This window comes from Acomys russatus, chromosome 24, assembly GCF_903995435.1.
Source record: "Acomys russatus chromosome 24, mAcoRus1.1, whole genome shotgun sequence".
NCBI classification, from domain to species: Eukaryota; Metazoa; Chordata; class Mammalia; order Rodentia; family Muridae; genus Acomys; species Acomys russatus.
Window position 1 is genome coordinate 18754201 of NC_067160.1, and position 27309 is coordinate 18781509.

The window sequence follows — 27309 nt, forward strand, 5'->3', positions numbered from 1 at the left end:
GAGATTCTTAGAACATTACGAGGGGCCTCGCTGAGGGAAGAAGAGGTCACTGGCATCTTTGGAGGCTGCACCTTGTTGCAGGTTTCTTCCTGCCCTGCCTCTTTCCACACCTTTTTTTCTGTCAATGCCTGCTTCCTCTCATCCACTGAATTGATGACTGCCATATGACTCCTGCTCCCCAAACCATTATGAAAAAGACCAACCATCATGACCCAAATCCACTGAAACCATTGAGGCAAAACAAATTCTTCCCCCATGAACTATTTGGCCATACAATGATGCTACTTTGCAGTAAAAATGTATTTTATTTTTATTTTTATGCTCTTTAAAATTTGATCAAACAGCAAAGCAAAAATAAGGAAAAAATGATGCTCATTTGCCAACAGATAAATTATTTATAAATCTGAATATTTAGAAACACACCTTTTATCAAGGACCTTGGCACAAGAGTGAGAGATTTACAGATTCTTTCTATTTTCTATAAATTAGTATGTAACTCATTTCACTGAGCTCTGATGGAGTTATGCCTGAAGGATTCGCACTTTCTTTGGGACGGACACACACTTGCTGTAACTCCAAGTATAATGAGAAGATTCTTGCTTCATTTTCTATGTGGCCTCCGTTTCCCTCTAGTGTGATTGCATCCTTCATACATACAAATACAAATGACAGTGCACACAATTAGACAGCTAGTAACTCCATGCCATGGCACCAGCCCATCACAAACACACATCTTCCTGGCACTCCAGGCTGTGTGTATGGTCAAGCCACTCTGCCCAGTGATCCACTTGATAACCTTAGAGCCATCCAGACTGTCTACTTATTACCAAATAACACCATGAAGTGTTTTCTGAGGTGGAGAAAGGCTTTTGTTGTAGCCTAAATGTGAAGTGTCTTCAATAAAATTGTGTGGGCCATTGGCCCCCCAGGCACTGGTGCTGTTTTAAGACCTTTGAGGAGATGGATCCTAGCTTGAGGAAATGATCCATTGAGGGTAGCTCCTAGGTTTGATCCCAGGTCCCGTCCTTGCTACCTGCCTCCTATCTGCCATAGGAGTACCATCTGTCACGTGCTTCTGCTGCTGTGATGTCCTTCCCGATCACATGAACAGAACCAGCAGATCTAAGGACTATGGACTGAGGCTTCTGAAACCATTAGGCACAATAACATTTTTCCCCTTTAACTTGCTGTAGGGCAGCAGGTAAGTTGGCTCAGGTGGTGAAAGTGCTTGGTATTATGCCTGATGATCTAAGTTCAACATCCAGCACCCTCCCTGTGAGGACTGGACTGACTTTGGTAAGCTGTCCTCTAACCTCCACACGCATAAGATGTCATATGGTGTATATGCACACATGCACACTAAATAGATCAACAAATAATGTGAATTCTTAACACAGATGAGAAGTTTGACACACATGACTCCATTTTGACATCGGAAGATGGATTTCTCAAAAACAGGGTGTGGCGGCAATTACTAAAGAATGAATGCACACTACTGTCCCTACATGGCTTTTGCTGACCATTGTAAAGCAAGTAGCACCAAGGCAACTTGCGTTCAGGCCTAAGCAATCAGGCTACAGCACAGTTCAAGAGGGCCAGTGTAGAACGCCTTCAGTTATTTCCAGACCTTCACGTTCGAGTAAATCAGGCACTGAAGGAAAACTGTGGGCCCTTTTTCCCTCTCATTTGAATTCATTATTGTCTGTGTAATGTTTTAGGCCCTGTAGCTCATTTGGAATAAATCAGGAAATAATTATTTTTCTTTTTCTTATCAAAAAGTGTGTTTGTTTAGGAATAGAATTATTAAACTCTCAAAATGCATTCATTTTACATATTAATAAAAGGGCAATCAAGATGCATAAACAAAACTAGGAAGGTTTTCTTGTGTTTCTATGATCCTAATTTAAGCCTCTCTAGAAAAATATAACAATGTAAGGCTATTTCTGGGAGCAATTCATTCACATGTCTGGACTTCGAGTTGCACCTACTATACCTATGCCTGGGTACAAAAATCTTCCTTCACTGGGTAAACAGTTGCTACCTTACAATGCTGTATTTTTTAACAATGTTAGTGAAAGATGTACATGTCCCATACAAGTGGAGGATAGTAAATATGCTAGAATAATCTCAGCAAATGATGCTGAGGACTACTATTGGTACCTCTAGGGGAACTACCTGGGCTCAGTGAGTAGATAAGAATACATTTTTTTGAAGACATTTGATGAATAATGGATGCTTCATTAGTATCTGGAGCCATTAAACATAAAAAAAAAATGACTAACTAGCTCCATTACAGCAAACTTTACTGTTTATTGGAAATGGAGGTAATTGTATACATGTGACTGGAGACTACTACCCTTTATCACTCAAAAGTTGACCCAACTCATATGTTTCATATCTTTTACATGTAGAATGGTCTCATTTCTCAGTTTCATGTGAAAGCCTCCTGGCTACAGTTTAGCGCATAGCAACGGCCCTAGACAGGCAGTCATCAAGACCATGGTCCTCTGCCTTCAGGATCTGCTTATAGTACATGTTCATTTATTCTTCTTGAGGCTAGCTAGTACTTTAGGAGCCAGACAGGCAGCCAGTGTTCAGTCTGCACTTTCGAACTTGTGCAGTTTATCAGAGATCTTAACATGGCTCTGTTGAGTGTAGAGTAGTTCACAGAGGTCTCCTTGGTTGCCTCCACAGATCCTGTCCAGTCTGTCTGGGTTAGCACAAACAGCTACTATGAACAGCCACGTGTTTATTTACAAGGTATAAACTAATTAAACTTACCAATCCAATGTTGTTACTTATGCCCTTCTGATCGCCGATAAGCCAATTGAAATCATTATTCGAAATTATAATATATTAATTCCCAAGGCTTTATTTTCATAAAAATGTTTAATATCTAATTTATAACTAGAGATAAAGTCGACTTAGGGATTCATTTGTAAGTCATCAGAAAACCCAGCATTGCTCTGTACACAGTCTGCGTACCTAAGGAAGGTTTGTTGTTTCAAGCTATGACAACTTTAAGTACAGAGAATTAAGGAAGCAAGTGATCGCTATGGAACACCAGCAGCTACTCATGAGAATGAAGTAAAAACAAAATTCATTACCAAATATATGCAAATTTCATTCATGGCTGATGGGCTTCAGGTCTAATCAACCTCTGGGCAAAAATAATAATAACAACAAATTAAAAAATATCACAACTCTAAGTTCTTTTTGCGTTTTAAAGTGAGTTGGATTTTTTTGTTTTTGTTTTGTTACTTTTATAGAAGAGTTATACCTTGGAGATTTTATTGTCCACCTTCCATCACCACCATTATTTCAAGCTTAAGCTAGTTAAATGGAATAATTTCTGAAATCTTTCATATGAGATATTTAATCAACTTTCCTGCCCAGTCCCTCAAGGTAAAAAGTGGAATTTCTCCTCCTTTCTGCAGAAGAAAGCCCAGGATCTGGCGTGGCAGGCTATGCCCGTCACCCCAGCTATTCAGGAGGCTGTGGCTGGGGCAACCACCAAAGCTCAGGAGGTGGAGCAGCCTTGGTCACACAGTGAGAAGATTTTACAAAGAGAAGAAAAGAAAACACATGGCAAAGACTGGAGTTCAGTTCCCACCAGCATCTATGACTAAGTAGGGGATCGGTAGGTGCTTTAAGTTTCACCTTTTCAGTTTGTTAGGGGTCCTCCCCTGACCCACAGAAGCTTCTTTCCTTAAAAGGCTCTCAAAACCTCAAGGACATTTGGCTGACCTAAGCAGCTACACTAGGGGCTTGCTAGGAGAAGACTCACTTTTTTATTTTCTAGAAAATCAAGATTTATATTCTCAGCATTGCTAAGAGGAAAGTCAATTTCCCTTTAAAAAGGCATGTTCAATGCAGAGGAACCAGGTAAGAAAAGAGAACAGTGGTCATTGGAAATGCTGTGTTCTCCATGAAGCTATCTGAATTTCCTGTAAATATTGATATGGTTTCAATGGGCTCACATGAAGATATACTTAAATCTCAATGAGATATTGAGTGATGCGTCATGATGACTTAAATGTAAACCAAAGAAAGAAGATGAGAATCACTAGGTGGTAGCTGAGGGATGTTCACTTTTAAATTGTTTGTTCCATATACTATATAAAAAATACAGCACATTATGTAATACCATATATAATATGTAATATGGTACTTAATTGGTATTTTTTTAGTTAGTAGGGGGAAAGGAAGGCATTTCACTTGATATTTTGCTCTTCAAATGTAGAAATCTCTTCTCCTCAAACTTCTCAGTCTACTCAACTAGCTTCTAGTGTGTGTGTTGCACTCTGGGCCCTGAGGTGAGGAATCAACAGTGAGCAAAAGGCAGATTATCTCATGTGTAACATACATGAAAAGGTTGTGATATTGGACCCTGTCTTAAATATGTGCAGATTAAGTACCATGGTTGAATACGTATCTTTAGGATTCATAAACTTTTTATCCTCTGGAGATGTTTCAGGCCAAAGAGAATTTGTTGCCTTCGTTCCCACATGGAGAACTGTACTCTTCTGGAATGGCTTGGAGCAAAAGGCCAGAAGGATGCTTACGGAATACCATGGGCTTATGATGCCCTGCTTATTGATAAATCTTTGAAGTACTGGGTCAGTGTCCTGGGTTGCCAGATATCAGCTCTTTCACACGATTTCTCCTTTAAATGGCTAGTGGGAAGGTGAAAAAAAAAAACCCCCACTTATCTTATTTTGCTTTATCACTTCATGTTACCACAAGAACGGATGACATTAAATAAACGCATGAGAGATAGGGATGATGTGGTGAGTCTCCTGACCTGAGATGGATTCTTTCTCAGAACACAGGCTCAGCCTGCAGTTTTATTTCTGCTTTAGGAATGTAGCCCTTTTCCATGTACGCCTTTTCTCTAGAAAGAGAAGATCAGATAATGGAAATTCAGCCAGCGTTATACTTCAAAAATCTCTCTCCTTTGCTCTAGGGAAAAAAATAAACTCTGTTATCAAAATTAAAACTTGGGTTTCTTTTTATTATTGAAGAAACATGCTATAAAAGACTAACTATCATTATGGCATCACTATTCTGTATTATTTTATATTCCCTCTACCTCTGGCAAAGGTTAGTATGGTCATGGAATCACGCTGCTGTTGTATGTGTCTTAAGTTCTCAGGGATGCTAAGGTCAAACAGGAAGACATGGTGTTGAATTACAAGGCACTGTCTGTGCCCCCAGTTTTAATGCGCTGTATCTAGAATGGCATGCCCAGTGCATGCAATGGTGTCGAATAGTAAAAATATAAACTTCTATAACATGAATGCCAACAATATAAGTAACATACCTGTCCCCTTATCGTTTCATTTATAGGGCATTATATCATTGCCCAATTATACTTATTAAGCACCCAGTGCACATATTGTAGATGAAATCAATTGTTATTCCTTATGCCAGAAAATGTCTTAAGAAATCTGTAGGGCAACACTGATCTGATCTAATAGAATATAATTGTTTATACAGAAAGGAAAAGAATAGGGACCTCACAGACACCAGCGTTTTACTTTATGTTACAAAAAAACCGGTGATGTGACACTCTGAGCCTGGCTTGTAGCAGATCCTCCTTGTCACTTTAATGCATTGTTCGGTCCCTGATCACCGCCTTGCTCAGCATGTTGTAGGTAGTAGGTTGGCTTGATTATTATAGGGGGCAATTGCTACTGTGGCATCGAGCTCCCTCATTCATCAGAACAAGTCACTTCTTCATGCCCACGGTTCTTACACTATCCACAATGCATACAAGTGCCACAGGCATCACAATTCTGGTCATCTTAATATTATGTACTGTGTCCTCTGGTCAAAAATTAGTTCTGTTGCATTAGTTTATCATGAAATAGGTTTTAAAAAAACACCTTAATTGGAAGCTTAAACAAGTATACATTTTCCGCAGTTTTTCTGAACGAAATCACATAGCAGAACCCAATCTTTGTGACTATGAGTTTTCTGTTTAATTTTTTGTGTGATTCACACCAAGTGTAGCTGGCTTCCTCGTCTAATGACCTTCCCAGCTGTTACTTAGACATTTAAACAGGTACCTTGGTTTTAGTCCTCTGTGACAGCCTAGCCACCTATTTTTCATGCCATGCTTTGCCTAATAGCAGTTAAACTTAAGTAAACAAACCCTCCAAACAGTGGCTCAGATATAACAACACCCTAAAAAGCCTACACAAGCACAAAATCAATGCAAATCTATCAAAGCTCTGAGTTCTCTCATTATAGCCCGGAATTCATGCTGTAAAGAAACAAAGCCATTTATTGCAGACAAACTATACTGCCCTTTAGCACACCCACATCCTCATGCTCCACCTCCACCCCTGGTATCTGATTGCTTCCAGATTCTAGTCAGAGTAGGGGAGAGAAACTTCAATGGCTCAGGATGGCCCTGTGCAGAAACACCGAGTCCACAGGTTCCAGCCTTTCCTAAGAATGTGCCCTGAGTAGAGGCTTCTCCGGTCCAGTTCCTCCTTGTTCCTTCATGACTTTATGAACTCTTTCACTCTAGCATTTAGGGCTTAGGTTGCCTTGGGAAATGTATGGCCATTTTCTGTGTTCCAGGCACCGTGGTGAGTGCTCTATGGACAAATCCGTGTATTGGAGCATTTTCTAAGCAAGGGCTGTAGTTTCTCTGTCCCAGCCCACTCCTGAACACCAGAATGTGCCACCATGGAATCCATTCCTCAGGTGTGAGGGTCAAGTGGGTTGCCCCCAAATACATGTCTAAACATTTTTTTCAATAATTGTGCATTGTTGGGGGGGTGCAGTCTTGGGGAAGCTTGTTGTGTCATGGGTGAAGTGCCCTCATAAATAAACTGAACTTTTCCTTTCAGGACTCAGTCTGGTCTCCTACCTCATTCACGTGCGTGTCCCCTCTCCCATGTGTATCACTGTCACGGCATGAAGCATAAGACCCTTACAAGATGTAGCAGCCTGATTTTGTATTTTTTCTAGTTACCAAAGCCATGTGTGCAAACAGTTTTCTTTCCTTTATAAACTACTAGGGTTCATGCTTTCCTTGCATCTTTTTGCTCTGTACCAAATCCTACTTTAAAGACAAGAAACCCCGAGGAAATAGAAGCCTGAGATGTTAAGATCGGTCAGCCATGAGTAACATACCCAGGACTTGAAAAATCAAAGTACACAGGCCATGCCTATGGCAGAGGCCCAGCCCACAGCTAGGTGGCTGCCCAGAGAATATCTTTAGAGCGCTCACTGTCTGTACTTGAGGAAGAGAGCTAAGAAGCTGAGTCCCTGACACACCCAAACCAGCTTCTTTGACAGAGTTCTTATGGAAGCACCCTATGCCTCAGCAAGGAGACCCATTGGACCAGTTACACTGAAGCACACCCAGGCACACAGAGAAGACATTGATACAAAGAGAAGTGTTTTAAGAAAAAAGAACAAAAAAGCAAGCAAACCACTAAGCACAACATTGAAGAAGAGACTATGGAAGACATGATGCAATGGGATTTGGGAGCAGAGAGAAAGCAGTGATGGGAGAGGAGCAGAGACAGCAAAATTACAGAGGACACCAAGTGACAGTTTGTCATTCGAGAGTTCTGGAGGGCCCGCAGTGTGATCCTTCCTTAAGAAGCACCAGGTTGTAAGATCCTGGGCATACACCTTGAATGTTCTCACTTCCTCCATGCCCTCCTCTTTCGTCACTAGCGTCACCTCAGAATATCTCTAAACCAGAAGTTGGGCCACAGCAGAATGAAGGCTTAGAGTGAAAATTTGGTGAAAACCTATCATCCTCTTGATTCATGATCTAGGATGGCAGCAGACTGAGCTACACATGGGCGAATATCAGGTACAATTACACGTGCTGATGCAGGCTGGGCTCTCGCACAGTGCTGGGCTCTCGCACAGTGCTGGCTCACAGGGATTCCTGAGATACAGCCTCGTGTTCTTTTTATGGCTTTATCTAACAGAGCTAGAAGAAAAAAAGGGGGGGGGAGAGGAATGGAATAAGTATAATTGTGGAGGCAAAAACAAGGAAGGAGATTTAGAACCTTTCTGATTAACATATTTCAGCAACCGTCTGTACTGCTAAAAGAGCAGCAGGCTACCAAGAAGAGACTTGATACCCAATGAGCATATACAGGGGGAGGAAGTCCCCCTCATACACAGTCATAGGGGAGGGGAGGAATGGGAGGATACAAGGGATGGGATAACAACTGAGATGTAATATGAATAAATTAATAAAATATATATAAAAAAGAGCAGTTGACCTTTTTTCTCAATATCATATTAAATAAAAAAACATCTTTGCACATTTTGAGTGTATCCAGAGCTCTGTAGAGTGAAGGCCAAGCAGAAAGTCATTGGAGGAGAGAAAAACAAGGAGGAAGCCTGGGACAGCTCCTCCCTGCAGAGTGTGATTCTGGGAATGTCTACCCTGTGGGAGCCAGAATCACGGCCTAGGCACATCCTGGATGTTCAGGAGCCAGCTACGCTATAGGATGAAAAGGCAAGTAGGAAATCAAGCCAAATCAACCCCAGGCTGACCTCGGGAGATACAAGGCCTTTCTCTCTTTCAGATTGCAATCAGTCTTGTGTTAAGATGACGCTGGAGATGGTTGCAACCTTTCATAGGACTAATCACTCATCTTTTCCCAGAATGTGACTAATCTACTGCAAAGAAACCTGAGATCATCAACCAGAAGCATTGAGAAGCAATGTATCTTGCCACTTTGGACAACAGAATGTAATGATTCAGCCTGGCTGGGCAGACGAAGATGCTATTCACACAACCTGTTATTACACCACACTGAGCAGGCCACCGACTTATTTCCTGCAACCTAATAATAGCTCCACTTGGCGAATGCTTATAGTGCACCAGACCCCTTCCGCACGTCTTCTTCGCCAGCACTTCCTCTGCTGTAGTGGCTGGTAATAACTGTTGTTAGTTTAGGTTACAGATGGGAAGGGTGCTTGAGAGAACAAGGACTTTGCCCTAAGCAAGATGGCTGAGGGGTGGAGAAAAGATAGGACTTGAAACTACTCATTTGAGCCTGAGAAGCCCCTCTGTTTCCTGCTGTCATCCACTGGGCACTGACATCAAGAGAACGGAAACAGGTCCATGAGTGCGAGCTTTTGCCTTAAAGGCAGTGAATTGGCCCTTCCTTCCAGTTGAAGTCTGCTCAAGAGTGTCTTGGGCATCTACACAGCCCCTTCAATTTGACAATGATTATGCCTTTTCCTCTCTGTGAGGTTCTCTGGTTGAATACATCAACAGACAGCAGTAATGTGAAATGTTTCCTTCCAGCCCCCAAAGATAGTTGAGTCACTCACCAGTTCAGTCCACAGCAAAACAATGCATATTTCAAGTGCCTTTTCTATGTAGCTGAGGACTTGCCATTTTAGTGAGCCGCATCAAAGTGAATTAGAGATGGGTACCACATGGAACAGTATGGATGGCAGCCTATCACTGAGAACCACTCTTCTGTGTTAACCAACATGCCTCATTACCAGCACTTGGTCCATTTACACGCACACAAGTACATGAGTACTTGTCTACATGGGCCAGTACATTTGTTAGTAGAAGCAGAACTCACCTTGGAATTCCCCATGGGCCCAAATGTTTGTCACTCTTGCCTCTTCCAAGGCCCCGCCCATGGCAATGATACCAGTGATCTTCCTGACTTCCTATTGGCTGCCCCAAAGCCAAAACCCATGAGCTGTGCGGAAATCTAAAAATTTAAGGATGCAATCATAGAAGTGGTTGGTACAAATGTGAGCAGGGTCCTGGCAGAGAACCTCAGAGGAGATTCCTAAGTCAAGCCTATGCATAATCTCCTTTTCCCTGGAAGAACATGAATATGTCAGTTCATATAGTAGTGCAGTGTCACGTGGACTGGACTGCCACTGTAACAGTTAAGATTCTCCTTTGAAAGATTATCAGTCTCTTCCAGAAGGCAAGCATTTCTTGAAATGTTATGGTCAAATCTCTCCGGATTTCTTTTTTCATGTTTAGTTCCAGAGCACTACATTTAAGAATCTGAGTTTTGAATGGGCTGGGCATGGTGGCACACACTTGTACTCCCAGCACTCAGGAGGCAGAGGCAGGTGGATCAATGCGAATTCAAGGCCAGCCTGGTGTACTGGTCTACAAAGTGAGTCCAGGACAGTCAGGACTACACAGAAAAACCCTGTCTTGAAAAACAAAACAAAACAAAACAAACAAACAAACAAAAAAGAATACGAGTTTTGAGCATAGGAATGGAGAGCATGGGGACATAGAATTCTCCAGAGGGAAAGGGAAGGACAGAAGAAGAGGTCCAGGGAGATGACAGTAGAATAAGAAGGAAGAAAAGTCCTCCCCTCATCTTCTTCCTCCAAGTTTCAGGAACGCAATGAGCTTCCTGTTTCTCAGTTGGCTATTTAAGTCTTTTTCCCATGTCAGCTGTGTCACAACTGAGGAGCCTTCTATGGGCTGGCCTGAGCAGTGAACACTGCATGTAACATGAGTCCAGATGAAACTTTGCTTGGAATTTGAATATTTGAATTATAAATCCACCACTGGGACCGAATCTGTTTGAAAGCGGGACTATGTGGTTGTTTTTTTTTTTTTTTTTAATTTATTTATTCTTGTTACATCTCAATGGTTATCCCATCCCTTGTATCCTCCCATTCTTCCCTCCCTCCCACTTTCCCCTTATTCCCCTCTCCTATGACTTCCTGAGGGGGATTACCTCCCCCTGTATATGCTCATAGGGTATCAAGTCTCTTCTTGGTAACCTGCTGTCCTTCCTCTGAGTGCCACCAGGTCTCCCCCTCCAGGGGATATGGTCAAATGTGAGGCACCAGAGTACTATGTGGTTCTAAGTGCATTGTTTCTCCACACGCGATTATGTGCTCACCAGACACTGACTATCAAGCACGGAAATGCTGAACCAGAAGGCTTGCACGTGGGGGAGGCACACAGACCTGCTGTATCTGAATGACTGTGGGCTAAGCACACCGACCAGATGTTTGAAAATGCTTTGCGTAGAGGTGATATAGTTATGTGATTGGCATTTTTGTTATTGTTTTCAGGTGTTGTTGAGAAGCTCTTGCCTTTGTAAGTTTTGTGCTGCTTGCTAAGCCTGTCTTGATTCTCAGGAAGCAGAGTGCTGACACTGCAGGGGATTAGGGCTATGCTGTGGACTTGCCTTCCATCAGGTGAATAGGAAGCAAGGTTAGTAGCCCAGTTATACGTGCATTTCTTTTTATCACTTTCTTCTCTTTTGAAAGGATTTAGCACCCTGACCCAGAGGCTTGATATCAGCTCTGATTTCAGCTATTTTAAGCCTCTCAACTTTCCTGTCCTCTTTCTTAGACTCAAAAGAAGGATGCATCAATTGTCGTTTTTCTCAAGCCCCCATCAATAAGCCTTCTGGTACCTGAGCCATTGAGTGTAAAATACAGAATCACGGACTCTCTTTAACCTCTGCATGGAGACTTGGAAGATGAAGCTCTGGGAAAGTCTTTTAAATAAACTCCCTCGGTAAGACTAATGCAGACATAAGAGAATTTTGCTGCAGCATAACCTTATTCTGGATCATAAAACCTTCACTTTTCAGTTTTATTGACCTATAGAATCTAGAAATCAAGTAACATAAAAAAAGTTATGAGCCTAAGTATCAGGGTGCTTCGGAAAATGTACTGTAAGCAGTAAGAAACTTGATAACAATTCATCACAGACGCTTGCCCTCGAATATGGTGGTAAGCATGCCAGGCTTTTTTCCTGTCTGAAATCTGATTTCCATAGGAGATCAATAACAGAATACATTGCCAATATGGTAACCACTTATTATTTGATTTTTACTAAATCCTTGCTCTAAGCAATTGACATTTGAGACAAATCATTCCTCCACCAGCTATAATAACACTTTATTGCCTTTGTTCTCAAGTATTCATCTCATTTTCAGTGTCCTATTGTATAAAACAGATGCGAAACTTGCAAATTGAATGGAGAAGATACGTGGATTTGATCTGGAGGAATCTGACCCAGACTTCCAGTCCGGAGCTCTTCTCTAAGAGGCCCCCCACGTTGGTCTGTGATGAGGCAGTTTGGGTAAACACTGCATTAGAGAGTAAAGCTTTCAAAGTCATTGATGAACTACTTTGTTGCAATGAAAACAGTAGCTTATCTGAAATCAAGACAAAGCATTTGGGAAGTGACTTTACATCTCCACATGGGGAGAAGAGGATGACCATGAAGATGGTAGGGGACAGAATCCGGTCTAAGCAGAGATCTTCATGTTTTCCTGCCCGACTATCCCTGTCTGCATGGACTTTGAGACATTTAGAGAGGCTGTTCAGAGGCCCTCTGCGCCTAGCATGGTCAATCTCCAGTAGCCTGCTCAGATTTAAGTTCCAACTAGGGGCATGATTCTGAATACTAGCTTGATCTGGACAAGTGTGCATGATTATACTATTATCTTAGCTTCCCTATATTTTATTTTTCTTTTTTTGCAAAATAAATGCTTAGTGCATTTGCTACTTCCCAAATTCAGCCAAACCATTGCATTTGTTTTTTCCAGGTTCTGTAGCCAGAACTCCACTCTCCAGTGAGTGGCATGCAGAAGCAAGTTTGTACAGGTTTTTGTATGGCTAATTTTTTTTCTTCAGAATTAGCTTGTAACTGTAGGAAGGTGACCTAACATGAGTCCTGGCCACACCCATTTCGGGTGTGTTTGTCGTTGTTCCAGCTGTTAGGTAAAGTCAACCCTGTGCTTTCACTGTCACTCTGGCTCGCTTCACCTTGATGTCCTCAAAATTCAATTTCTCGGCATTTACAGCTCCATGGCAGCGCCTCAAAAGCAGTTGCCAAAGATACGTGTGACATTCTTTCCTGTTGCACCCAAGTATTGTGAAATGCTAAGACAAAGGCTTTCTTTTCTTTGCCTTCTGAGCATCCTTTCACTGGCATATGTTCATTTCTTGGAACAGCAGTACAGTTTTTCTGTCAGGCAAATCTTACCCAGGGAAGCAACTCACTGCGATGTAGAAGGAGAATGTTATTTTCCACTCATGGTAGAGCCTTGCACCTTACTTAAAAATGGAAGTATCTCTTTTGGAAAATCCACAATGAGTATATGTAAATGGTGTGCAATGTTACACTCACCAGTCTTCTCAGCACCATGCAAGCAATATGCTTTACATATATAGGCCCCTGTAGACATGTCATCAAGTATTCCTTTCTAATTTTATTTGTCATAAAATGTAGAAAGGATTTTGCATTTGAATATATGTATTTCCATGTGGAACATGCACACACACACACACACACACACACACACACACACACACACACACGGTTAACAGTGCTGTTCTCCTTACTTAAAATCATTCTATAATAAAACAACTCATGCCAACTGTGTATCATGCCTACTGTGCTCTGTGCTGCTTTCTCTTTCCATCTTGAAAAGGCTTCCAATTCCTAGCTCAAATTCTCAGTGCATCTCAGACTCTTTTAACAGTAAGAAATCCCTTATGTGTCAAAGGGAGTGGCAATATGACTTCCAGAACAGAAGACTCACAGAACGCTGCAGTATTAGGCATGGTGTCTGATTTCCATACGAAGGTGTAAATGAGACTTTAAAAGGAAACAATTCATCCTGAGCTGTCACAGCTTTGGCATGCATAAGTACAATGCCCTCAGCTCCAATTCAGCCAATCCAGGCCTGGCTCTGGGGTTGTTATTGTGTTCCTTCGCCATCTCTGCAGTAGTATGCGCTGAGTTCTTCCTGATCTGCTCCTTAGAAACATGGTCACACATTATAGAGGCACCTTCATTAAACACTGCAGTATCCCAGTGTTCCAGGAAGAACTTGAGGGACTAAGCAAGCTGCCTGCAGCATGGACTTCTGTGTTCCTGCAGGGCTCCTGGGCCTCACCTTGTTCGCTTCTCGTGTTTTCCTGTGGTTCCTCAAATTCTTCCCCTCGCAACACACACACGCTCACTGTCAGCAACTCTTCCTGCTGGTTGTGTCTCCCTGAACTGTCTACAAGGCTAGAGCTGAGTCATCACTGTCCTGTATCCGTTAGTGCTTGAATGGAACCTTCTTTCTGATGGATAAATTGAAAAGCTATTTCCCCTAATCCTTCCCTTCCTTGACTTCAATATGCATTACACTATATGGTTAGCACATGGTAAAACATAGTTGAATGTCATGATTGGATAGCCTTATCATTATCCTATTGGATCCTCATCTGTCCTTTACCTCAGAACTTGGTCCTTAAGGTACTGCCAGCCTTCAACAAGAGCATGTTGATACTATGGAAAATTATATGTATACCTTGAAAATCTAAGGAAACTGTTAAAAATAATTTTCTATGTATGGAAAGGTCAAGACAGTAAATATAACAAGGAATTTTTTTAGTAATATGCCAGATATAACCTACCACTGCTTTGATGCAGAAAGTTTTATTTGAGTATAGCCATGACCATCCATTATGTTGTTTATGCCTTTTTTCAGGGTACAACAGCAGAGGTGAGTAGCTGTGGCAGGGTTGAACTCATTTCTTTTCTCCTCCATGTAACCAAGTACCAGACAAGAAGTAAGTCAAGAGAGGTGGGATTGGTTCTGATTGACAGATTGAGGCTGCAGACCATCAAGACAAGCTGCCCCATGCAGCAACTTCCTCCAATTAAAACTTTCCTTCTGAAGGCTCCTCAGACCTCCCCCCAACAACAACAACATTATCACCATCAACAACAACAACATTATTACCACCACCACCACCACCACCACCACCACCAACAACAGCAACAACAACAGCAGCCGCAGCCGCAGCAGCAGCAGCAGCAGCAGCAGCACTATCTGGGGACCAAGTGACCAAACTCAAGCCTCTAGGGGATGCTTCACATTCATGTTCTAACAGTATTTTTTCACAAAGCCGACATGTTTGTATCTGGACCTTTATATAAAAAGCCTAACTACCTCCATCTTCCATTGATACTCTATCTCTCTACTGGATCCTAAACAGACTCCTATCTTATAAGTTTAGGCCAAGGTAGTCAGGTACCAACTCCAAATTACCTCGACCTCAAAAATATGAAACATCTTTTCAGACTATTGCTGCTTAAGTGAGAATATTATTCTTCATGAAATAAGCAGACACAAAAGCTAAGTTTTAAATTTTCCAGAAGAATTTTCTTTAAAGCAGCCTAGTGGGGGATAAACTTCAGATAAATTTCTAATAGTTATTGTAGTTTGATATCTATTAAGTAATGTCAGGTTCACTTCTTAGCTCATTCTTTCTGACCACACCCTACTCCTGGATAGATCCAACCTTACTGGATTGGAGAAAGAATCATATTGGATTGATTTCATCTCCTTCAGATAAACTATTAGAAAGACATGATCAGGAATGACTATTCCATCTAGGGTTGCAATAGAAAAGGTAATATTTCTTCTCAACCTCATTTGTTAAATTGAATCTCATAGAACGAAAGGAAAACTCGTGAAAATCAAATGATGGATTGGCTGACAGTTAAAGCCACAGCCATTATACATGGGTATGTATATGATTCCTGTAATCTAAAGTGGTAGGAGGAAGGGATTTTCCACCCTAGCAAGCTATTTTATTTTTTCCTCTGCACTGATTAAAATACAGAAGTCATCATTGTCAATGAGCAGAGCCCATCACTGCTTTTATCAAATGCAAGGAGGTGTAAATACAAACTGTTAAACAGAAGTGAAAGATCATGACTCACCGTCTGACAGTGAAGCTATTAAACATAATCAAAGACTCAGAATGAACTCACGCTGCCTCTCAACACATTGCTAAGGAATGCTTTCCACTGTAAAACTAGGACAAAATGTCACAAGCTTCAAAGTGGTGCTTAAAAAGCTTGGTTTACTCATTTAAAACACCTTCCAGACTTCAAGAGAAGATTTACTTACCATACCATAAATCTCATTGCATTTAATCTGGACATCGGGCTTCTCAAACTGTAAGCAATAGTGGATTAAAAGATGATCCTTCAGAATTTTCTCATCTGAAGCCTTAGGACACTTTCTGGTCATTAAGATATATAGTCCATCAAGTGGACACCATTTTACATATGCTAACAAGGCAGTCAATGTTTGTTGTCCTTACAGATCCAAAGTCAGTGATTATTTACCAGGAAGTGACTTGGACCATGACGTAAGATACATGGTTCTAAATTGAGAAGTGAAAATCCAGCTCATGGAATAGGATTCTGCCCTCTTGAGTGAAAGGAACAGATGGCTGGGCATGTATGTGCCAGAGAACAGATGTGGCAACCCCAAAGTTCCCTAAATGCTACCTGAAAGAACTTAGTGATGTTTTGCTCAACTATCTTTCAAGATATGCATGCTGAATCATTATAAGACATCTCTCTCTGAAAAGGTTGTGGACCAAAGAGCTTTTGTGATTAATCACATGAGTTTTATGAAGGTCTCAGTCATGGCTATTTGAAAGTTGAACTTGTCTTCTAATGCCAGCCCTTGGCTAGCAAATGAAAACTGGTACAATTTCACTTTATCTGTATTGTATGCCAGCTTCTGCCTAAGTTTCTGCATTTACTCAGTATGGAACCTGGAATAATGTAATTGCTTAATATGTTTATGAGGGACTATAAGGATGATTCTTATAATTTATTGTTGAGCATAAGGACAGAGATGCTGTTCTTCCCAAGGAAGGCTGGTTTGCCAGTCAATGCTCTTAGTCCAGTGGTTCTCAACCTTCCTATTGCTGCCTCCCTTCTTCATGTTGTAGTGACCCCCAACCATACAATTATTTTGTTGCTACTTTGTAACTGTAATTTTGCTGTTGTTGTGAATTGTAATTTTAATATTTGGTATGCAAGATATCTGATATATGACCCAAACGGACCAGGACCCACAGGACCACTGTTGTTAGTCTTTTACCCAGGAAATATAACCTAATTCACTTCACACACACACACACACACACACACACACACACACACACACACACACACACACTCCATAAAAGTAAATCTCAAAGTTTAATATTGTAACATAATGGTAGAGCATTTGCCTAATAAGCTTAAAAATCTCAGTTTCATTCTTCAGAAACATACAGACACACAAAAACATATACACAGACACACAAACACACACATGGGAAAATCTCACATGCTAACATTTTTATTGGGTTTCTCTATGATTATCTCAGAATTCAGGCTTTATGACTGAGTTCAGCCTCTCTCTCTCTCTCTCTCTCTCTCTCTCTCTCTCTCTCTCTCTCTCTCTCTCTCTCTGTATTAAGTTTCTTCTGACATTATGAATCATGAATAACCATACTGTGGCATCCTTGCACCTTCCTTTAACCTCTGTGTCTTCTGCTTTATCAGCCCAGGCTAGAGCTCTCACCTCTAGCAGCTTGGCAATTCTCACTGGCCAAGCCACTTACTCTAAGGGGGGGTCCTGATCTCAGAGAAAGCTTCAAGGATACTCAAATTTGGCTTTGAGACTTTGATAACTTTGAGAATTTCCAGGAGATGTGGGGACAGACTCTTCATTATACAATAGTAAGTGTGTGTGTGTGTGTGTGTGTGTGTGTGTGTGTGTGTTGATCTGAGTGGATATCCAACATCTTACCTTAGGTCATCTGCCTAAGAGTACTTGCCTTCTCCAATTGCCAATCTTTCTAATGATGGCTGAAAGGGTATTCACAATTCAAGGGCTGAGCATTATTTCATATTCAGCATCCTATACACTATGTTTCACTTGTATTTCCCAGAGAGCCCACATCAAACTCTTAACAAACACTTCATTTATTATTTTTATTTTTTCTTACATTTCTTCAGTATACAGCACACAGAAATAGCTCCTTTTTTTAAAATTTTTGATTATTCATTGGAAAAATGTGAGAAGAGAAAATGTGAGTGTATGTGAACATATCTCATTTTAGTTTGGTAAAATATTTAACCTTCCGCTTGGAGCGTGACTTCTCATAGTTTTGTGATTATGTTTAATAGTCAGGATCAGAATTACAAATGCATTATAAAGTCATCCACATGGAATGAGCAACCTGTAGTCTACTCTTGACACTTGCATGCTTTTGATTCTCTGTAAGTTGATTTCTGAGGGTTCTCTCTACTCTCTGGACCTCTTATATAAAGAGATCCAGAATGAAATTTTGCAGAATACTATGTTTTTTTGGGTTAGACTCATAGGGATTTCATGTGGATTTATTTTGTTCATTAAAAAAAAAAATCGCTTAGGAATAAAGACAGGGAAAAAGAGGAATTCGATGAGTTTCTTATCAGCCTCCCTGGCCTCATTGTTCCTGGTCTCCTCTTTTCTGCCTGCAATGGCCTCCCACTGGTAGCAAAAAACAGGAATCAGTACTGATTCAGAATTAACATTATAAAATCTTCCTGTGCGGCCATCATTCGTACAGTTCTCCTGATGGTTAGTGGCCTCGTTCAGTGCTGCCTCTCATTCATGCCAGAGCTCTCTGTAGCCCCAGATTCACTCTCAGACAAGTTCCTCTGAGAAATATCTCAAAGTTGATGGGTTGTGAGTTTTTTAGACTATTCATGAGCTAAGGTATTTTCTGCCAACAGGCATTTGTATTTTAGAAGTGGCAATGCTGTGGTTGAAAGGAATGAATTGTTGTCGACAGGCTTTATGTTACCAGACATGGCTTCAAGAGTCAGAAAACCTACTAAGATCATTGTGTTGGCTCCTAGCAGCACCAGAGACTGCTACTCTCATAATGCTGCCCCCTTATCATCATCAATAAACAACACACATTATGGAGATATAAGTCCTGCATGCTGACATTAACAAATGTTGACCTCATGTAAAAGGTAAAGAAGTCAGGACAATAAGTTCCACATTTTTTTCTGTACATGGGATGAGGGATGGGACATGAGAAATGGATCAGGATGAAAAAGGAAAACATCAGAAATAGAGGATATACACATTATCTGTTTAATCTTTTTTTGTTTGTTTTTTGAATTTTTTATTAATTTATTCTTGTTACATCTCAATGGTTATCCCATCCCTTGTATCCTCCCATTCTTCCCTCCCTCCCATTTACCCCTTATTCCCCTTCCCTATGACTGTTCTTGAGGGGAAACTTCCTCCCCCTGTATATGCTCATAGGGTATCAAGTCTCTTCTTGGTAACCTGCTTTCCTTCCTCCGAGTGCCACCAGGTCTCCCCATCCAGGGGTCGTGGTCAAATATGAGGCACCAGAGTACGTGTGAAAGTCAGTCTCCACTCTCCACACAACTGTGGAGAATGTTCTGTCCATTGGATAGATCTGGGTAGGGGTTTAAAGTTTACCACCTGTATTGTCCTTGGCTGGTGCCATAGTTTGAGCGGGACCCCTGGGCCCAAATCTGCCTATCATAATGTTATCTGCTTAATCTTAATGGCAGTGTAATTTAATACTGGATATATAGAGCATATATGTGTGTTTAATGTTCTTTTCTACGATCACAGTATACCCACTCATCTACTTGGTCTATAAAATTTGTAGGGAAGTGGGGAGGGGGTTACAAATATGCAGCAAACTAAAGGCTGTATTGCAGATGATATTACAATTTAAAAATGAACACTATAATAGTTACAGTGTGGCTTAAGTTTATATACAATAAATCATACCAATTTTCCTAACATACCTCTGGGACTTTAGCTAAATTATTGATATTGAAGTGTGTGGCTATTTTTTCATTGCTAAGAATAGTAGAATGAGAACTCTGTTGATCCATAATTTTAAAGCAAGTTAATAGTCAGTTCATTTGCTCCTCAGCAGGGCCATTCAGGTGCATAGGAAGAACTCAGGGCTTCCTTTCGTCTTGTTCTTTGAGACCAACAACTTAGATGAACATATGTTCACAGTGGACTCTATGTAGTAGAAGTGAACAAACCATAGCTAGAATTATACACGAACAAGTCTTTTAGAAATACCCAAAACATCAAGTTATGATAATCACATAGGATGACATGGTTAGTATCAAGCATCAAGCAAAAATAAAAAACTAAACCAAAACAACAACCAAGCAGCACACTGTTCAGTGGTATAGAAAAGGCACATCCCTTTTTTTTTTTAATTTTTTATAAATGGCAAAGAAATGCTAACATAAAATTCCTTATGGTAGGTTGACTGATATGAGGAAGAAAAAGGAAAAAAGAGAAGAAGTAGCAAAGCACACAAATAATTGTGTGAGAGTTAACATAGTTCTTCAAGTTGGGTGGTAGTGTGAAGGACGGTAATGTTATTCATAGCTTATATCGGTAGTTGGAATATACCTTTGTGCTATCATGCATTATAGAATACAAGATTTGGGAGCCGGTTAGTTTCACGTTAATTTGACATAAACAGAGTGACCCTAGGAGGATGGAAAACGAGAAACTGAAAAAATGCCTCCAAAAAATAGGGCTGTAATGAAAACATATATGGCATGTTCTTAATTAGTGATTGACGTGAGAGGGCCCTGTGGGTAATGTCATTCCTGGGCTGGTGGTCCTGGGTTATATAAGGAAGCAGGCAGAGGAAGCCATAGGGAGCAAGCCAGTAAGCAGCACTCCTCCACAGCCTCTGCATCAGCTGCTGCCTCCAGGTTCCTGCCCTGTGTGTTCTGCAGTATAAGGAAGAATAAGCATAATAACCTCCTTCTTCCCCAATATACTTTTGGCCAAAGTGTTTCATCACAACAACAGTAACCCTAACTAAGAGCATCAAAACCAGAAGTACATAATGGATGTGATGAGAATTTTTCAAAATTATTCTCAGATAACCTATACAAAGTAGCATGGAGCTCTAGACGCAACCTCTTTCTGCTATGGCAGGTCACCTTTCTGCAAAGTTCGAACAGGTTGCCTGCCCTCACCATGTGCCATACCCACTGTTGACCCTTGTTGGATTTACCCTTTTAATGAATGTACATGTTTTATGTCCTTTTGGTGTTTCTTAACTCTTTCCTCACTTTTCATTCCTCTCACTTCCTTAAGGGGGTGTCCTGAGATAACACCATTATCTGGTAGGATCCAGCTTATTTTGTTTCTTATATGAGAACTAACTTGTCCAGCCCTGTTCCCCAGGTTACACACCGTCTACCTACATTATAATTTCCTCCATATCCACTGGTCAGAAATACCTAGTCTATAATTGTGAAGTAGCCAGTTTTCTCTTCACAGTGCATAAAGAATACCATTAAAAAAAATGTTGGCAAGGACAAGTGTTTCATTAGAAAATAAGAGTTTAAAATAATCCACTATTGGAACATGGGTAATTTATCATGCTAATACAATAAACTGTTAAACCCCTTGCCCGGCCACCATTAACTGTCAGTAGTTCCTTAATAAGGCACAGGGCATGAGCACCGTCCCGGTCTATGATGAGTTTGGTGGGATCCATCTTGTGTAGGTTATGTACACGTACCTTCAGCTCCAGTAAAGTAACGAGCCTTCCACTTGTGCTCATATGGGCATCACTATTTAACTCAGCGAGTCCCCCCCCCCCCACAAGTGGCACAGAAGTAGAAGCAGGACCAGTACAGAATAAGAGTTTCAGTAGAAGATGAAAGGAACTGGAGATAGAGAAACACAGAATGGGAGGTGAGGGGCGGGGGGAGAGAAGATGGGAATTCATTATATACCAGTGTGAAACGGTCAGAGAATATAAACTAGACAAATGTAAAAACTAAAATTCTCCTCTCTACTGATATAATAATAAAGCAAGCTTCCCATAGGTCCTAGATTGGAGGTGGAAAGGCCAATGTACAGAAGAGCATCAGTAAATCAAGCTGCTGAAGTAGAACATTCTAGAGCCATTCAGATGCATTAGTCTCTTTTTCTTAGATGTACTTGGAGGAGACATATCATCCTTACCTCAGTAAAGACAAATGAATGCTCTGTTTTACATCATTAATTTTTTGTGGCATATCATTTCCCAGATCCTATTATGTGCTTTCGTCTAGTCCCAATGAGTTACTAAGTAGCTTTAATACAGCAATCAGTTAAATGCTTCTGTGGCCAACATTATAATAGCTAGATAGCACTACTCCATCATTTTAATCAAAATTTTGGCTTCTCGTTTGATCAAAAAGCAGCATTCTTCTGAAGGCTTGTTTCTGCAACAAATGTGCTTCAAGGCACAATGACGTTGCTATGGTTTGAATGGACTAATCATTACATTCTTGGTCTCCAAGTTGTGTTAATAAAAGGTGACGGAAGCTTTATGAATTAAGGCCTAGAACGGGTCTTTAGGTCAATAAGGGCAGGGCACTGGCAGAAACAGGACTTTTCATCCTTTATGCTTGCCTCCTGAGTGACGAAGTGAGTGGGTTACATCTGCCATTCATTTACTATGATGTATTCTCTATATAGTCTTGGTACAAATTTGCCAGTTAGTCACGGATTAGAACTGCCTAAACAGACTTCCAAAAATATCCTTTTCTTAGTTATTTCAGATATTTTGCATTTAAAGAAAAGTGACAGATTTTTGTTTTTAGTTCGATTCATATAAAGGTATCAATATTGATTTTTCAAAGTTGGATTCTAAAAGCTGAAGAATGGCCTATCTGGGTAAGGAGAAAAAGTCTTTACCACCAGCACTGGGAGGAGCAGGGCATGACAACACGTAAGTCAGTTTGCATTATTTCTAGAAAGCTCTGTGTCAATGTTCACCCAGATCATTCTCACTGCACCACCCCCACCTTGGTATTTACTTTTTGGCCTTTCCTACCAGATTGCAACTTGGTTGAGGCCACGAAAGCATAGCACTTAACAGATCCATGTACATGCTTGTTGAAAAAAATGAATCCAATTTATTTAAATAGGTACGGCTGCAAGTTATCAAACACCTGACTTACAATGATACTACTAATAAAATGGGTGTATTGATTCAGGAGAGAGGCTTGGCTCTGCTACCCATCTGTATTGTTAAACAATCACATTTTCTTTTTTAATTCTATCTTTTTTTGCCTCAGTACTCTACCTTTGCAGCACCATTTTACCAATGTAAACAATCTGACTGCTAACATCTAGGGCATGCAGCACATGCTTGTGACAGTGGGAAATATGCACAATGCCAAATACATAAAATGGTTTCTTCAAGGCTGCCAAATACAAATAGCCAAAACACCAAGAATTTAACATTTATATAATTCCTGATTGTGCCATGATTCTTTTTGCTGTAGGTAGTTTATTGTGTATATGTGTAATAATGCATATATATATGTAAAATTTAAAAAAATATTTAATAATAAAAAAAAAGAAAGCAGAAAAGCTTCTTTTCAAATCTTGTGCTCTATTCTCAGGGTGTTGCCTGGGGCATGTGCTTACACTTGAATCAAAGGCACCTGGAACCAGGGCAGGAGGGAGATCCTCCTGATATCAACAGATCCATCATGTGCCTCAGATGAGGTGGCAATGGAAGTCGAGATTCCATTACAGTAGACACCAAGAGAATAAGGTGCGACTAGCTGTGTAGCTTTGGTGAGGTTTCCACTTGGAAGCCAGACTATAATAATTTCATGAGTCAAAACTAAAACATGCTCGAGAGAGCTACTTGTGGAAAATGTATTATTTGCTAAGTTATATTAATAATGTTTTATGTTTGACCATTTATATAAAGGCGACTATTACTTGTACCTTTGCCAGTATCCAAAGGACTGTTTAAGGAAGATATCTGTATCCTCGACTTTTACTGAAACCTATCCATGCAGCCATTCTTGCAATACATTTACACAGTACCTAAAAATAATAAGGCTGTTCCTTAGCATTCTGTAATAATAGCATTTTCTGTGTCACAATTGATTCGAATAAAAGAAAATTTAAGAAGTCGGTTTCTTTTTCAGTATCATTTTGGATCCAAGTCAAAATAACAATCTGTCGAAGCACATCACATAAAATGGTGGCTTCACTGATGACCAGAAGCAGGATACGCTAACATTTCAGTAGATAAATAGGCCAGCAAACTCTGAAACTCTGGACTTAACATCCTTTGGCACATGCTTCGCTTTCTGCCTGAGAGTCAAAAGGTTGTAGGCTCTATCTGGCCTTACTGTTGCAAAAGTGGACCCGTTTAGGAGCTATTAAGTGTTTTCCATTTGTCCCAGTATGAATAGGATCCAATGTGCAGCTTAATAAGTTCAAACCCTAAAACTGCTTCAGTAAAATTGGCTGCCTCATAAGTTCCTTCATTTTACAAATACGGATTGTGGGAAGAATTGTAAGCTTTGTCACAGGTGAAAGCAGTCTTGGTGGGCTTTGCCCTTGGATACACCACAAATATTCCCTGAGATTAATCTTGAGATAGACTGGGTGGAGCCATCCTGGGCCTGGAATTCAGGAAGTGGACCTGGAGACTTCACCTGGATTATTGTGTTTCTAATTGACCCTCAATGGGAGAGGGAGACCACCCCTTGCATGTGACAGACAGGCAAGCAGAGGGGACAGAGAGAGGAGCAGCAGGGTCAGACGGGGCTTGAGCACACTAGGATCAGATCAAGGATCAGGAAGAGGATTAGCAAACAGGCCGGACCAGAGCGCAGGCCAGAGACACTTAGGGACCCGTCCTGTGGAATAGACACCAGAAGGTTCACTTTTTTCCCCTTTAACCTTTTTTTCCTTTTGTGTAAGCTAGTTGGGTTGTATAATAAAGTTTAATTGTTAAGAAAGAGAGCCTACAACGGATAGTGTCCAGCTGATGAGGGCTCAACTTAGAATCCCTCAATTGTATATAACACACAATTTATATCCATTTAACAGAAACTGTGTCCTTTTTTTTTTTTTTTTTTGACATTTTCTTTGGATAGAAATACATGATATGGGTAGGGGTTGGGGACACCTGGTGGCACTCAGAGGAAGGATAGCAGGCTACCAAGAAGAGACTTGATACCCTATGAGCATATACAGGGGGAGAAAGTCCCCTTCAGTCACAGTCATAGGGGAGGGGAGTAAGGGGAAAATGGGAGGGAGGGACGAATGGGAGGATACAAGGGAGGGGATAACCATTGAGATGTAATATGAATAAATTAATAAAATAAAATAAAATAAAAAGGAAATATGTGATATGAGAGCCATAGCTTTCAGTTACGCACACGGTTAAGATGGTGGAGACTGATTCCTCGTGCTGTACTCCATTGTGAGCTATGAGGGTGCATGGTTATGTGTATTGAATACTTATAAATTTATGACACAATGGGTTCCAATTATGGTGGAATTATTTGGGTGGAACTCTAATGCACGTTGAAAATATCTGTACTTATCGATCTACTATGGGCTAATCTTCAGAGTTATGGGGAGTCTAGTGAAATGGAGGCTGATAAAACAAGTATACGCTGGAGAAGAACTCTGTGAGAAGATAAATCAGTGTGAGCCTCAAAACGGACCAGTCTGAATTCTAAATTCATAGAACATACGTAGTTGACAAAAGTATAAGCAATTTCTTATAGATTTTAAAATGCAGGAAACGGTGGCATTGGGCCATAGTTCTTTACATAGCAGCCCCCAAGAAATTCTTTGACCTTGGAACTATGGAAACATGTCTCTTGATTCCTGGTTTCACTCACTAACCCCATGTTCTCCTTTGATTCAAGTAAGCTATGACACTTTGTGGGTGTTTTTGGGGTCTTTCACACTGTGGATTGATTAATCCTCAACGTTCAGGAGCCTTTTGGGAATCATGATTCAGAAATGACTGTTACTAGGAGAAAATTAAAACCAACAATTCTATTAAAAAACATCTCCTTAGTTCACAGAGTGTGGGTTAGAGACACGGATAGTTTATCTTTTTCTGTGTTGGTACTGGCGCAGGAAGTTGAAATGATACATCCCATCTTGACCAAGAAGGGTGTGAGGTTGAAACGTGTACTTAAGTTAATCTCTGTGAAATTGAAAAGTACAGCAGAATAGCAAAGGGAGACAGAATGGTTCAAGCCTGGTCATCGAGGAATAACTGTTTTTGCTGCTGCCTTTATAGTTGTACATTTCAATCCAGAACTACCCAGGGGATAGTTACTTGGAAGGTTACTGTGTGTCAGCAAACGGAAGACTTCAAGGATACAAGCAGTTTAAAATTCAGTTGTTTCTTACTTTCAAATCTTGACAACAGCTAGTCCCACAATGGAAATCACACAACCCAGCCAATAAAAACTGTGTAGTTCTTTTGAAAGGCTAAGAAATCTTGGGAGTTACTCGGCATCTCAGATGATGGCTTGCTCTGGTCTGAGCACCACACTCAACCACTCTTGTGCTTTTTGCTTCTACCTGCATATGGTCCATACAGAAGATACTAGTCTAGTGGTACTTGAAATCAAAAGAGGAACAAATGTAACAATGTGACTGTGGTGACTTCTAAAAACTGTGTCTGCTATTCACTCTGCGGAGGCGGGGGGGGGGGGGGGGGGGGGTGGAGATCACTTCAATCAAAGCTGAAGTTGTAACCACTTCTGCTTCCTGGGTCTTTGTTAAACTGGATATATCTTCTCATTGTGTTTGCCATGAAGACTAACTTCACCTTGTTTTAAAAATAAACTTGATCTTTCAGTTAATTAATTCCAATGTTCAACTCATGGGCCCACTCCATAGATAGCTGCACAATGACATTTAGCCAAAAAAGATTCTCCATTAATTAGAACTGCTGCTTCTCTAACGTGTGATACTCCCCTTAACTGCAACACATTTTTTTTTTTCTGTTCGGAACATTTTCATATGAGCTGGCTCATGAATTATTGATGAATTATTGCATGTGCTTCTCCACAGTCCTGTGCGTGTCTACCTCTTTAGAACCCCATGGCAGAATTGAAAGGTAGATGCTGCAGACCTCGTACAGTTGTCTCTCATAGACTTTTTCTCCATTAGGAGGTTGTCTCAGTTACTTTTCTATTGCTGTAATACACCATGGGCAAGGCAATTCATAAGAGAAAACATTCACGGGGGGAGGGGAGGTTTACAGGTCACGATCATCAAAGTAGGGAACATAGCAGTAGGCGGCGGGCATGACACTTGAGCAGTGGCACTAGCTGTAACCTTTACACCTGAATCCACAGGCAGGAGGAGGGGAGAGAGAGGGGGAACATAGGCGGTTGAAATCTCAAAGCCCATCTCCAGTAACATGCCTCCTCAAAAAAAAAAAAAAAAAAAAAGCCACACTTCCTAATCCAGTGGTTCTCAACCTGTGAGTCATGGCCCCTTTGAAGGCTGAATGACCCTTTTACAGGAGTCGCTTAAGGCCATTAGAAAACACAGATATTTATATTACAGTTCATAACAGTAGCAAAATTACAGTTACAAATTAGCAATGAAAATAGTTTTATGGTTGGAGGTGGTC